This window comes from Idiotropiscis lumnitzeri, chromosome 10 (genome assembly GCF_059441095.1).
Source record: "Idiotropiscis lumnitzeri isolate Australia: NSW breed Sydney's pygmy pipehorse chromosome 10, RoL_Ilum_1.0, whole genome shotgun sequence".
NCBI lineage: Eukaryota > Metazoa > Chordata > Actinopteri > Syngnathiformes > Syngnathidae > Idiotropiscis > Idiotropiscis lumnitzeri.
In genome coordinates this window covers 1158699-1174316 of record NC_142400.1, presented here as the reverse complement: position 1 = coordinate 1174316, position 15618 = coordinate 1158699, and positions in this window count along the sequence as shown.

Genomic DNA, 15618 nt, shown 5'->3' with positions numbered 1-15618 from the left:
AATCGACGGTGGAAATTAAGAAAAAATTAAATTTGCATTCTGATACAAAAAATATTCAACCGCAATCGAGCGGCAGAACGCCGTACAGCTAAGCAATGTTTTGGGATTCTGTTTTGTCGCCGTTTTGCCCAACAACTGTCTGGATTTGTCTCCTTCACTCCACCTCGACACTCACGCATGCCTCACTGCATTTGTGTCCACATCCCTTTGGGTGGCGGGGGGGGGCTGGCGCTGGCTGTGTGTGTGCGTGTGCGTGTGGCACGGGGGTGTATTTCACGCTTGACCTTCCCCTCGCTTGCTTTGTGCGCCGTCACTCCCGCCTTGAGTCTCTTGACCTACTTGGTCATCTCGCAGCAAGCCACTTAGAATCGCTCCCATAATACCAAACTCCGCGTCGACCCATCCACATCTGTCTGGCACATCTGTCACGGCCCCCCCATCCAAATCCACCCCCCCCACCCCGACATTCAAAAACACAGCTCGAGATTTAATCCCCCCGCGACGATTGTTGCTTTTTATTGAATTGTGGGACATCCGTTGCCGAGGTGCGCTTCAATCCTTCTGTTTATTTTGCTTTAATCCAAATCTCCTGAGATGGGCCGTGTGTGTTTTTTGCATGTGCGCGCGTGCACGCACACACACTTATACAACAAGCGGTTCCTTTTGGAAAAACAAAAGCAGGGAGGATGTGGTGAGCTGGCCCAACATGACCACCGTCTGTGGGACTATCAAGCCCAGATATGGCAACCCACAAGGTGTCGTTTGGAACGAGGCCCACAAAAACTGAAAATGAAATTTGCGTTTTGTCACATTTCGTGCAAACGCGTATTGGGGCAAAGGTGTTTCAATTTCTTGTCGCGTAAGTTTTCAACGTGATAAGTTTGACTTTTGTGTTCAAACTTTACTTTTATGAAATTTGAACGTGATAACGTATCGCGTAAGCTTGCCACACAATCACGTTTGAAATCTAATGTTGATAACGTGATATTGAAAGATTTTTTTTTTTTTTTTGTGGAAGTGAAATTGTTTTAACTCCAGAAAATCTTCCAAATGCTTGAGCGGCTGACTGACACCTGTTTCGCTGATTCTTTTTTTGACAGATCGTCGTCGTCATCATCATCCTCCTCTCGCACAAACCAAGATGGATGCGATGTGGCCTCCGGCTGGGCTCACGACACGAGCGGCAAACCTCCTCGTCTTCCTCCAAGTGGCATAAGTGATGACAGCGACGCGCTCCAAAATCGTCAATTACGCCAGAACACAAAGACCTTCGGCTGGCCATGCCGCTTTGTATGCGGAGGACATTTTGTGATTCCTGGAAGCTCCTTGACACGGTACATTGTTTCGAAATCAGTTGCGAATCGGGTTATCACCGCTCGTCATTTTTGCGTCACTGTTGTTTAAAAAAAAAAAAAAAAGCAAAGCAAAATTTGGTTTCAAAAAGATGCTGCGGGTTTGATCAACAACTTTGGCTCATAATAATTCATCCATTCAATTTGTGTCGCGCGTATTCTTCACGCATGTGTCTTTAGTAAAATATTTGTCATTAGAAATTGAGAAGATAAAAATCTTAAAAATAAATAAATAAAAAAAATTTAAAATAAAATAAGAAAATAGGCATATCACTTGAAACTAATTTAGAAAATCTGCTAAAAATTGTTCCTGCTGCAGCAGTTGTGAAAGCGTTTCACTGTATAAATAAAAATGTATTTTAGGATATAAAATTAGTTTGTATTGTGACCTAAAAATAAATACACTCTAATTCAATTGATGTTAAATTGAATGCAAGATATTTTTTTTATTTATTATAACATATTTGCATCCTATATTTTAAACATGCGTTGACATTTTTTTCTTCCCAGTCTACCTCAGTTCTCTTATTTTCATGCATTCATTACAAATCTGAGGAATATCTTCTCATATTTGCACCATGTCCCCAAAACAAAAAAAAAATAAACAATCCCTCCCCCATACACCCCTTCCGGCTTCAAGGTCCGTCTTATTTACATGTCAGCGACTTTACACTTTTAATTGACGCCTGTCAGTCAAACATTGAAGCGGCTTCACGTCATCGTCATGTCTGAGCCGTTTCTATTTCCTGGAAAGTGGCCACGACGAAAAGAAAATTGTTGCTTTGACGTTACGTTTGTAATATTTGGACTTAACAACCAGTGTGTGGGTGTAGCAGTGAAAGTTTGCATGTGTGTGTGTGTGTGCGCGCGCGTCTGCACGTATGAACGTGAGGGAGGCGGCCATGTTGCGGTAGCCGGTTAGCATGCAGCTGGGACCGCCCCCCCCCTCTCTCCCTCTCCCACTCGGTGTTGTGTTTTGTGTTGTGTTGGGGAGGGCTGCGGTGTATGAAACCTGTCATTAACGGAGGTGAGGGCTGGGGAGCTCTCGGCGGGGTGGCCTTTGTCTCGGGGGCGGGCGGCTCTTTAGTGCCTCAAATAACACGGCTCCCGGCGGCCATTGTGTGCCCGGTGAAAGGGTCCAATGGTGGGGGGTCACAGGGGTGAGGGGGCAATTCTTGAGCAGTGGTCAGCGGGAGAAAGGACAATTGGGGGGGGGGGGCGCTTTCATACAGTTGTTGTCGTCCTCTCATCCAGAACAAGGAGGTGTCACTTTTTCCTCCAGCAAGAGCATCTTGCTTTTCAGAAAAGATAGCGTGGGGGTCGGCCCCCGTCCAGTCAGCAGCATTTCGGACCTTTCGCAGCGGAGGGTGCAAAAGTTTCCCGTTTTTTCACGGGGTTGTGAACGCACCGCCAAATGGCTGTCAATCGCGTCGCCGGTCAGTTGTGACCAGATGATTGACAGCACGAATTCGTCCATTTGTCTCTGGAAGACGGCGTCATCGCTGGTGGACTCCAAAAACGTCCATCTGTCCGTCTGTCTGTCTGCGCATCTTCATCTATCTTAACTCATTCATTACCAGCCGAGTAAATAAAATGGATCTTTGACGTCTTTAGCCGTCATTGGCAGTAAATGAGTTCAGAATGGACGACTTAAACGACAGAGGTGGGCCACAACTCATCAGCGTTACTGAGAGAGGGGGGGGGGCACATAGGACCAACCAGACATATGTCAAAATACTAGAATAGTAACATTTGAAAAAATTTTTAAATAAATATTAAAAAACAAATTTGTGAAAAATGTGAATCCAGTGTGGGCGGGGCTTATACATCCATAAATCGCGATATGTGAGTATTAATACAAAGTATCAGTATCGTGCCTTGGGGTACTCGTGAAGGCTGTCGGTAATAGCCACCTATAGTTAAGGCCCCAAAAAATCTGACATCCATTGAGTGGGCAGCTAGTAAGTGCGGTCCAGGCGTTGGCGCAACACGGACGGAATAACATAGCGGCGAAATGTATCAAAATATTTGTGATATCGGGACTCGATTCTGATATCAAAGTAAAACTGAATAAAGGTGATATCGAACATCCCGACACGCATTCTTCATAACGGAACGTTTGGTGTTAATTGGCGTGCAAATGAGCTACGCGTTAGCATTAGCATGCTAATAAACTTCAGACGAGCTGCCCGAGATGCTTTTCCCACAGCTCATCACGACCAATTATCGAGTCCATTAGAAGGCGGCGCAGCACTGATGACTTTACGGGGCCAATAAAGATCTTCAACGTGCGGGGACAGCAGGGCCGCCACTCATTGGGGGCTCGGGCTAAGGTGGGCGGAGGGGCGGAGGGGGGGTGCTGGAGGTTTACAGACAGGGGTCACCACCTCACACCCGGCCACAACGCGGCACCGTGTGAACGTGCGACATTGCTTGTGGTCTTGCTGACACGCATAAACTCTCCAGCTGTCCAACAGATAAAGGAGAGATACGCACACGCTGGCGACAACGTTAGGCGGCGCCCCCCCCCCTCGCTCCCGACAAAGGATGTCGAAACAAAGCACGTTTCTTCATTTATTTTCTTGTTTTCATAAAACGACAAAAACAAACTGTGCAGATGTCATCAACTCATTCGCCGTGGCTCATTTGTTCATATTGCGAGAAACTGTTCAAAAATATTCTCTTCGGTGACACCCAACCGAGTAAAACAAAGAGTTGACTCGCTTCTTTTACTCCCCAAAATGGTTTGCTTCGAGCTTTTTCCATTCAATGACTTTGAGGCATATTTATTTTTTTTTGCTTTTGTGACACCTCAAACTATAAAACAAGACTAAAAAATGTTTTTTTTAATTGATTTTCTTCTTGTATACTGAACATGAAATGCGGCATATTGACGACCAAAATTCCAATCCACTCAATTGACCGAGGATTGTGTTTGACTTTTTTTTTTTTCTTCAATTTTTTTGCATTTCGCTCCCTTTTAAAATTCGCCTCCTAATTTTTACCGTTTCCTCAAAAGCTGTGCTGAAATCAAATGCCAAGCGATGCTAGAGCGCCCCCTGCAGGGATCGGCTTGTCATTCGTGTCTCAAAGAGCGGAAAACCATTTTCCACTGTACCTAATGATCTGTCCGGTGAATTTGCCTTGAGCGGCCTTTTGCAAAATTTGAAGATGTGCACCTCCTTCAACATTGTGACACGGATGGCGTACCCCTCTCCTTTTGCAAATATTTAAAAAAAAAAAGTAAACAGTCAAAACAAAGCCCGTTCTTTAACCGCATCTCAATGAATAATCATGACACCATGATACACTTTTCATTTCGTGCAGTAACCCCTCCCTGAGGGCAACACCCGCGCACCCCCACAGTTTGGTGATCCCCACTCAAAGTGTCGAATCGAAGGCATGTTTAGCGAGTGAGCCGAAGCGAAGGCGCATTGAGGGCCAGAAAAGTGTTACAAGTGGATGTGAAAATGGCGGAGGAGGGCGGAGAGTCTTCTAATCACTTTCCCTGCTGCCTTGGCAGGAGGGGGGGGGCATCTGGGGGTGGGTTGGAGTGTGCGCTAAAGATCACAGCTCCACCTCCGCCCCGACTTTTGATCAGGGGGGGGGGGCGGGCTTGCTTCCCCCTTCGGGGCTTTTCAAGGCTGATGGATAGCTTGAGAAGAACAAGAGGAAGAGCAAGACAAAGAAGAAGAAGAACAAGAAGGAGACGAAGATGACTCCATCCATCCCAACTAAAGAAAGATCTTTGGGTTTTTCAAAGCAAACACGGCAAAAAAAGTGGGCATTAAAAAAAAAAGTCAAGAAATATGAGAAACATTCGTATCGCTCAATGTAAGCAATTTTAACTGACAATAGAAGAAGGAAACTTTTTTTTTTAAAACAATTAAAAAGCAGAGTGGGGCTTAAAGAATGAAACATCACAAAACGAGAGAGAGAAAAGAGATGAGATCAATCAAGTAAAATCATCTGCCAATAGGAAACGAACATTTGACTGGCTAAGATTTTTTTGAAGTTATTAATTAATAAACCAAAGTAAAACAATTGCAACTTGACAATTAGTTCAAAAAATGTCCTTCAATCTGACAGGAAGATATGACCAGACAATGTAAAAAAAAAAAAAAAAAAATGAAACTTAGCTGACGCACAAAACTGCCACCGTCGTCTCGGAAAAAGCAAACCTGATCTAACGTCGGAAAGATATTTCGGAATTCATTTTCTCAACGGGAAAACAAATTCTGTGCTGATTTTTGCTCCAAATTCTGAAAAACATTTTTCAAAAATTGCTACACGAAGCCCAAAATGAAGTCATTTATTTTAAGATTGCATGAGCGCATTCTTGAAGTTTGACATTTTCTTCTCCTTTCGCCGCTCATTTCCTCGACGGATCATTTGACACACCCCGAGGAATCTTTTCCTTCTTTGTCACATTCACTCGTTTGAAAAAGAACATCTTATCATATTTTCTCTTCTATGGTCACATCATTGATCACGTTTAGTTTTTTTTTTTTTCCCCACTTTGTCTTTTTGTTGCTCGCCGTCGTCTGCTAATGGAGGAATGTCACGTTCCCGCTCTCCCGAGGGCCCGAGGCGGAGGACAGATGCGGAGGCCTTCCTTTCCCAGCATTCCCCGGGGAGGGCAGCGACAGGTCTTAACACCCTCCGGGAGGCTCGGCGTTCGGAGCGCGGGGCGGGGGGGGCGTCTTGTTGTCCGAGCGGGGGTCACGTTTTGCCGGGCAAGTGACGCATAAGTAATGCTTTGTTTGGAGCGATCCGGGGGAGGAATTTACTGGATTCGCCTGTAATTAGGTTACTGCTTTTGAAAAGAGAGGCCAATGCATGATGGGAAGCGTTTGCTGCATTCGTACGTGCGTGACATTGTTTATTATTGGTTATTGTACATAAAAAAAAATAAATAAATAATTCTTCAAAAATGCCGCAAAACCTCCAATATTTGTGTTTTATGTAAAAAAAAAAAAAAAAAAGACTGATTCGGTTTGATTTGGTGCACTTGAATCTCTTAAATCCGAAAACGATTTTTACTCTTACTTTTCAAGAGGTCACAACTGCATATTTGCCTCCTCCAAAATGGCAGCTGTATCGTCTCACGAAGATTCCTTCAACATCTTTTTGGTTCTTTTGTGTCTGACGTGGGCGTTGGGACATGAAGTAAATGTTGGACAATTTGACCTTCTGATGACGTGAGATCAACCAAAACGTCGAGGTTATGGTTTCCTTCGGGCAGCGGCAAATGTCACGGCACTTCATCATGGCTGCCGACTTATTTGGCCAGACAAGACGGTGGCGAGCAAGCCTGCAGCTCGCCGGGCTCGATCCGTCTCGGCGACTGTCACTCGGACGGACGTAGCGCAGCGCGACTCTTTGTCGTGTTTATTTGCAAAGTCAGCAACTAACCCAAAAAAATCAATTAAAAAATCTGCTCCCAGGCTCCCCCTATGGTGGTTAAGTGGAAGTGACTTGGCCTGAAAGTCAAGCAACATTCCGACGTTGGATTGGCTCAGATAAGTCTGCAAAGACAAATTTCATCACCGTGATTGGCTGTCAGCTAGCGATTTGGCGCAATGGACAAGAACCAGACGTGACGAAAACGGAAAAACGGATTTCTCAAGAACTCAATGAACTTTGCTCATCTCTTCAATGGACATAATCAAAGAAAAACAGAAGAGCACCAAGATGAAGGAATCACTCTCATTCACCAAAAAACGCCGTTTTTGGACATCGCCGACGCATTGCTTAGCGCCTCTGCTGGCCTGGAGGGGTACTACATCTCACGCATGCGCAGAAGGTCCGGAGTCGTTGGCGTCTCCGTCAAATTTTGTGGAGTTTCCTTTGCTCATTTTCACATCTGGCGTGCCGACTTCTCGGCCGACGTGGAGAGTAGTGATGGGAAAATGAAGCTTCAAATTTGCTTCATGAACCACTTGTTGTATTTTTGAGTCCTCTAGATGGCACTGTTGCTTTAAAGAAATGGCAAGTTGCTGTGCTTTCAGAACAGAAAGTGCCATCGACAGGAGTCCAAAAATACTGGTTCATGAAGCAAATTTGAAGCTTCATTTAGCCATCACTAGTGGAGAGGCCTTCAAGTTCACCTGAAAGGTTCGAGCATGGAAAACAGAAAGGCATAAAAAATTCCCTCAGACTTTTTTCAGGTTGACACTCAGATCCTCTTTTTGTTTTCACTTAAATTTCAACGTTGCGTTTGTCCACTTGAGGCCCCGAGATAAATCGGATGGATCACTCGGTCTATTCCATCCTGCTCGTTCGCCAGACAAAAAGCGCAAATAAAGCGGCCTTTTGTTGCCGCGGCGGCGCGCACACTGGCGCGATTCTTCGTCCGTGTCTGTACATTAAAATTTCAAGCTTATGGCCATGGCAATTACGAGCTGGCAGAGCGGCGAGGCCACAGAGGACTGGAGGTGACATTCACAGCAAACTCCAACAAAGAAGTCCATCAAGAGGCCGTGACACATGCTCGGCGGACACTCTGCCGTTTGTCAGCACGCATGAATGGAAGGCCAAAAGCGGCGGGCGGGCGGACGGACGGACGCGGCGGGCCGACGGGCATGGCCACGACGCGGCATAACGGACCTTTTGACACCGCTGCAACACTGAGCGCATTGTGCCCGCGCCAATCAAAGGCTGAGCATGACTCGAGCAGCCGCGCACAATGCACAAATGCCGCCACGGATATTTTCAAACGTGCAAACTTGAGGCCGCCTGCGAACCGCGGCGGACCGCCGTTCATTGATCGCAAGGTCCCTGCCACGCCCGCAAGAAGGGAAAATCTGTCATACGGACAGGGAAACTACTAAATACCTACCTGCTAATTCACTAATTTCCAAAATATATTCGGTGGCAAATTCTAGCTTTTAAAAGGCATCAGTTCAATTTTACTCGGCTCGAATAAGCTCCACGACAAAAAAAAATAAGAAAAACAATTTTTTATGACATCTATTGAAGTATTCTTTAGCCTTTGTCCACAAGTCCACTAGCTGAATGCTAACTCAATCCCAAATGCCATAGACGGGCTAACACCAATTAGCATTCAGACTGCTGCTGCTTGAACGCTCACGAGGCGGCAAGACGTCCAAACGGAGCAAACAACAACATTCGTGGGCATGTCTTTTGTTCTCGCCGCGACGTGGGAACGCCAACGTCTCTGAAGCGTCGCTGGGCCTCGCAGAAAAATCGAGGTCGGGGAGGAGATCGATTGGGCGGGCGGGTGAAGTGTTTACGGCATCCCGGGATGCACTGCGGCAGCTCACAAACGCACACGTGTCACGGGTTGCGTGACACAACCCCCCCCCCCCCCCACTCGTGATGCGTTCAATGTCAGTCTCACATGATTCACATGATGGAGCAAAAATCTCCACATTGCCAGCGGCTTCACAAGAGCTTTTGGTCTCAAGGCTGCTCATGTTTGGACGTGCGTGCGGCACTTCTTTGAAAAATCTTTTTTTCCCCGAATATTAAAAGGTTGTCTCGAATATTCTTTTGGTTTATTCCACTAACGCTGTTTTTTTTTCTTGAAAACATTGACTTCTCCTTAAAAGATTTTATTTGCCTGACATTACAACTTTTCCTAAATCATTCCAACTGTCTTCTTCTATAATTCAAGTTTTTGATTATTTTATATTAATTAGTTTTTTTTTTTACATCTGTTCTATTCCAATAATGTTTTAACTCTTCAAAGGCCTAATATGGCTGTATTATACAAAAAAGACAACTTAATTCTGCTAACAGTGGTACTGGTTTCTTTAAAAAAAACAAAAAAAACCTTATTATTCCACTAATTAATGTTTTTTTTTAATTTTATAAAAATACAACCTTATTGCATTAACACTGCAATTTTTTGTGATTTTGCTTGATTTTGATTTTCGATTTGTCTTAATGCTACTTCTTCTTTTAAACTTTTTATTATTACTTATCTACGTTTACAACTTAAAAAAATATCATTACCCTGACTTTATTCCCCATTTTTAAAGTAAATAATTTTAATCCACCAACATTAAAGTGTCCTCAAAAAAGCACCTTTTTATCACGTAAAATTTTGACTTTTTCCTCATTAAGATTTTATTCTGCTTGCATTTTTACTTTTTCTTCTTTCTTGTAAGAAACCAAATTCATTACATTCAGATTTTTTTAATTTTTGTCTTATTTACGTGAAATACCATTTTCTTCTAAAAAATGTGATTTTCTTGCCCAAATCTCCATTTTCAAAATCTTTTTTTTTGCTAACATTGCAACTTTTTCTCCTAAAAAGGACATCCCAAATGGTAATCAGCTTGTGTGCGTGCGTGTGTGTGTGCGTGGGTGGGGGTGTGTGCGTGTGTGTGAGAGCGTCTTGAACAGGGCATTTTTTTGTGCGGTGACCGAGAGAAGCTCGGGCACTTCATCTTCTCCTCTGCGCTGCCAAAAAGGTCAAAGGTGAAAAGTCAGGGCGATTGGGAGAATTCCGCGCTGCATGCCGACAGATCGGGTTTCAAGGGTGGGGGAGGACCCCTGAGGGCCCCCCCGAGGGATAGGTGCTCTCTGTGTGTGCGTGCGACTTTTACGTGCGTGTGACAGCCGTTTTGGTTTTGTGTGTTTTTTTTTTGTTGTTTTTTCTTCTTCCCATGCGCGGGTGTTGTCGCAACATTTGCAACTTTCTCTTGATGTTTTTTTTGGAAGCGCGACACCTCGGCGCGGTGACCTCGGCGTGTTGCATTGTTTGCTTTCGGCGGCTTCCAAATATGCCTCAGATCCAATTTTGGCCATCAGCGCACGTTTTTTTCTTTTTGCCTCGGAATCAGCTTTGAGGCCGCCGCCCCCTGCGCGGTGCTTCTGCGTCTGAACATCGTACACAAAAAAAAAAATTAGAAAGGACAGTCCATTCGTACATTGAGCGATTTCGCTTAAGGACCCGTTGCCATGGGAACTGTGCAAACATGTATCATGTTCTCAAGCTGTTCATACAATATGTTGTATTATTTTGTTTTGAGATGACGCGTCAGCCAATGAAGAAGGCGGTTGCTCCAGAAAGAGGACATAGTCAGGAATAAAGACGCAAAAACGGGATACAGTCATCCCTCGCCAAAAATACAAATAAAATACAGCCATATTGCGGGAAAAACGCGAGATCGACCAATGAGAGCACGAGTAGATTCATCCCGTGATCGGATTGGCGCAAGAACGAAGAAAAGTGCGATCATCCATCACGATTGTGACTTTGGCTCAAATACACCGCCGGATTTTAGTTGAGTCCATTTTAGTCGTAGTTTTTAGCGAACATCCCGTCGTAATCGTCCGCTACCACGTTTGGAGATTTGTGTGTCGGCTTCCGTGCGTTTTGATTGGTGGTCATTTCCAACATCGCCATATCGCGCGACTTCAATTCAAGTTTTGAGCGGCCTCAAAAGCACGAACGTAGCCGAGACTTTTGTTGAATGTTTCACAAAACATACTGCTTACAAAAATGACAACTTTATTCCATTTTTGACACTTTTTCTCGCACAAAAAAAGAAAAAAAAAGTTCTTATTTCATTTTGATTTATTAGGTTTTATTTTAGGGAGCCAATGTCTGTTTTTTGTAGGAAACACTTGATATATACCGTATTATTCAAGAATTTTTCAGGGTTAAAAAAAAAAAAAGTTTTGAATGAAAGCAGTGAAATGCGTGTAAATTATAAGCAAATTATGGCATAAATTTGTTGAAAAACTCCCAAATTAACGCTAACGCTGTTTTTCGTGTATCGCAAGTCAAGTGACAGCTTGTGTCTCGTCAAACTTGTAAGTCACGGCAACGTTGCACATTTCAACACCAAAATGTCTGAGCGGAGTCTGTTAGCTTAATGCTAACTGATAATGTGAAAGTCCATTGATGGGCTAACGGAAATAAGCTTACAAGTTGCAGTCATTAGAAACTTGCTCAATTGCAACTTTTGTGACAAACACAAAAGTTTTGATGTTGGAAATATCGCGATGCGAATGTTCGCACCCCCCCCCCAACAATGTTCTTTTGTCACGCAAGTCGCTCGGGCAGACAAACCCGTTTGAAAGTGGACCGAAGCCAGGTTGCATTGATCCCGCAAGAACAAAGACGTCTTTGGTGAGTCGCAAAGTGCCGAGTCGGCGTCATCAATCAATTGGGCGCCGTGTCGCGCTTGAAGCATTTTGCAGAAGGTGCACGCATTCTCATGCTGGCAGATATGGCGGCCCTTTTGGGGCTCGTCATTAACCAACATGTGCTCCGGGGCCCCCCCGAAGGTGGGAGGGGGGGTGGTGGTGAGATGACCGGGGCCTCCGCCAGCTCCCGGGGAGCCTGGACTGATGACCGCAGCTGCGTCTGCATTGTCCCCCAAACGCAACGCAACACGCCGGCCGTGGCTACGTGCTGGAATTTGTTGCATTTACCTTCCAAGGCGTAAAAAACAAAAAAGAATTTGGGCTCATGTTGCTGTTGTCGTTCTCGTCGTGCCTCAGCAGCAGCGTCGTAAGCGAAAGTGCGGCATGTGGCCGCCGCTGTTGCGATGGGCTGCCCATCATTTGCATACAGGAACGTCGGTGGCACAAAAAAGCTTGTGTGCGGCTCGGTCGCCTCTTTGACCTCCTGTGAGAGAAGCCATTGTTCTCCACGCTGCTGCCGACGCACGAGTCCGCTTCCTGTGCCCGCCGCAGCAGCGCAAGAACAAGAAGAAGAAAGAAAGAAAGAAGATTCTTTTGGCTGTGTTGTCAAAGTGGCGGCACCCGGGCCAAGCCCGGCCCACCCAATCCCATTTTGTGGCCCAATCAAGCAAACAAAGCACGTCTACTTGATTTTTTTTTTTTTGTTTTTTTTTTTTGTGCATTTGGAGTTTTCTTTTTGGCAGAAAATTGTTTCCTAAATTGCACATTTTCTTCACTTTTCGCCTTTTCACAAGCATTTCATTTCATCAAAGGATTACGGTTAGGCTCTTGGGGAAAACAAATCTCCCCCTCCCTAAAAGTGAATTTGGGGATTTTCATCTCAACACATTACAATGAACGCCCGCATCTTCGATGTTCCATATTTTGCAATTTCACCATTTGTGAATTTTTTTCAATATTAAAAAAGAAATATGTATTTTTCAATATTAATTTTTGGGGTGGGAGCGGCGGGCAGCTGTGCATAAGCCCAACGTATTCATGAATTTTTGTGGTTAAAACTCTTTGTGGATTCTCACTATTCGCAGGCTGGTCCAATCCCAACTATAGTTTTTAAAGACACACATGCAGCGGCTGGGAACTTTGTAGCACTCATTTGTTGCGAATGTTTTTCACCATTTCAGTTTGCCAATTTTTTTGGGGGTTTTGAGACAAAATTTGAGTTCAATTTCCCATAACCCGCCCGTGCCGTAAAAATAGGAGCGCCGCACTCACCGATACACTTTCAGCTGTTGACTGAACGGGCAAAGCAGTCCAAACCCACAACCGCAGTACAAATCCATCTTGTTTTTAATCGTTACTTTTTAGGTTTTGCGTATAAATACTTCTAAACCACAAAAAACCAAACTTGCCTCGCTCCTTTCATTTTTTTTCCTCCACGTCATCCCGACTGGCAATCATTCAAGAGCGCCAACATGTCATTGATGGATCGCCCGGACCATGTCAAACGTGGGACTTGACCCCTTCGGAAAGCGCCGCGTCTTTTGGACTGTTTGGAGTGTCGGCATCGGCGCATAATGGAGGCCGCTCATTTGCCAAGAGGGCTCTCGTATCTTTGATGCCAAGTCCTCGGCGAACAATGCGGCCTTTCTGCGCCGGGCGAGAAACCACCGGCGGGGGTTCCTGGCAAAAGGGGGAAAACGTAAACGGGGGATTAGCCGGACTAATGGCCCCCGACTTGTCAGTGATGTTAATTAGCGTTAATTAGGAGCCCTTCATTTAGCGCCTGGCACTCAAAGGAGGGGCTGTTTTTTTGCAAACGTGCGTGTTCTCCTTTTAGCCTTTGCCACTTATCGGGATATAATGCTCGTACGTTACTCACAAGACGTTTGGCAGATTGAAAGTCGGCTCCAAATCCTTTCGGGAGAATGCTGCTTTTGGAATGACTTCCTCGTTTGGTACTTCTTAACTCATTCGCTGCCATTGACGGATATTGAAGACAAAAAATCGATTTGTTTTGTGTGAATGAGTTTCATCGCTACAACGGGATTTTTATTTAACCGACTATAATGTTGTCGCTTGAGCCGGAGGCCAATTTAGAGCTCCGCTGGGCGATGCAATCTGTCTCAGCACTGAGCTCTACGGCAAGAGTTGAAGCGAATTCAACGCAAAATGAAGAGGCAGAGAAGGTCCCCAAGAGAGGAGAGGCAAAATCCGCTTGAGAGAATTGTTTGGATGCGTTGCTGCTTCACGTGTGTCAAGTCCAAGTTGTCGGAAACGTTAACGTGAATCTAACATTGACGCAAGTTTTTGTCGGTGGGGATGTCCCGTCAGGATCGGGAGGTGTGAAATGGGGCCCAGAGTAAGGAGAGTAGTAGAAGAAGAATGAGAAGAAGGGGTGTTTGGCTCTCTCTCGAGGGGGAGGGGGTTGTTTCTCTTTGGCCAACACCTGGTATCACTTTATTAACCCTCGCCTGTTCTGACCCCTGAGAGCCAAGGAACAGCAGAGCCCAAAAGGGGTGGGGGGAGTGGGGGGGGTGCACATCCAGAGGGTGCACGCACGTCACCGCGCAGCCTTTGAAGGGGGAAGAAGTGCGGCGTCCCTGCAATGACTTTACCGGTACTCTGACCCCCTTTGACCCTGGAGACCCCCCCCCCCCCAATCCTCCGCCAGCCGAGCTCCTGGCAGCTGCCGGCCACCGTTGCTTTTGCCGTGCAGCATGGCGGCGGCAGACGCAAAGAAGGCGAGCGCTAAAAGGTCAACGCTTGGTCACAAGTTTTTATTGGCGAGCGGGAGAATGTGTTAAAGACCACCGTCTGAGTTTCTAACGGCGGGGAGGGGAATGTGGCCTTTTTCCACCCCTACACACATTTAGCGGTGAGACCAGTCGACCTGGGTGCTGGCGGCGCTATGTTTAAATGCCGAGGAGTTAAGTGATGTGACGCCCCCGCCTCCCCCCTCGGGCCGGGCAACGAGTGGGTCACTTGGACGGCTTCAAAGCTCGTTTGTGTTCATGAGTTGCTTAGTTGCACGTACGGAGGCTTTGGAACCTGGAAGCTTTGCGATTCGCACTTCCCGGAAACGGAGTGGGCAGCGCGGCGCTTCCGAGCTTCGTTCATTGCGTAAATGAGCTCGAGTTTTTTTTTTTGGGGCTCAAATTCATAGTGAGGCGTGGGATCGGATGTCACTCGTAGCTCAACTATTAGCTCGCAACGCTAGAAAGAACCTAACTCGGAAAACTCGTGCGGTACACCCTGAACTTGTCACCAGTCAATCACGAAACCGTTTTATTTCTTCATTTTAGGGTCAGTGAAGCCGAAACTGTAACAGCTCAGCAACAACAACAAAAAACATTTAAGAAGCACGAATTCCAAACCTCAAACTCTGAGGTAGACGTGTGAATGAAACCAAATGTCATGAATCTTAAATTTGTATGAAAAATTTGGGGGGGAAAATTGCCAAAAATCACCCAAAAATATCAGCTTCAAACCAAAGTGGAATATATCTTGACACTTTTTTGTGGCTCTACTCATGAAAGACAAAGACGGCCAAATTTCACGCTGCTAAGTAAAACTACATTTGGGGGCTGAATTAAAAAAAAAAAAAAGTTTTTGTTGGCCAACTAATGACAGACGTGCTTTAAGTTTTTCAAAAATAATGCAAAGCTTAAAGGGCTCTTTCAAACCAAAATGGCAGGCCACCTGTGTCCTCTTCTTTGACTTTTTTTGTGGGTCTACTTTCTATTTTGTGTTGCTGAGCCAAAAATTAAATCCTCGTTGTGACCAAGTGTGAATTTCGCCCCAAATGACAATACCCGGCTAGCCTCGCTCGCCCCGGTTTAGTCGCTCTCTCGACGGTTAATCGGCGTCTCACGGCAGCCCGCTTGTAAACTCCATCGGGGGACGTCATCGCCGGCAGGATTAGCGCTGATCCGGTGTGACGAAAACTCTCAATGAGCCGCCGATTAGTCACTCGCATGCTCGTCCGGGATTTCCACAAATAGGAGCGGGCTGACCTTTTCATTAACGTCGACGTCGTCACGGGAGGCAACGTGGGAGGGGGGGATGCTTGGGCGGGAAGCCCACATGGCTTCACACTCCAGAGGGTGAGATACAGGTGAGCCAACTTTCACAAATTTTTGAC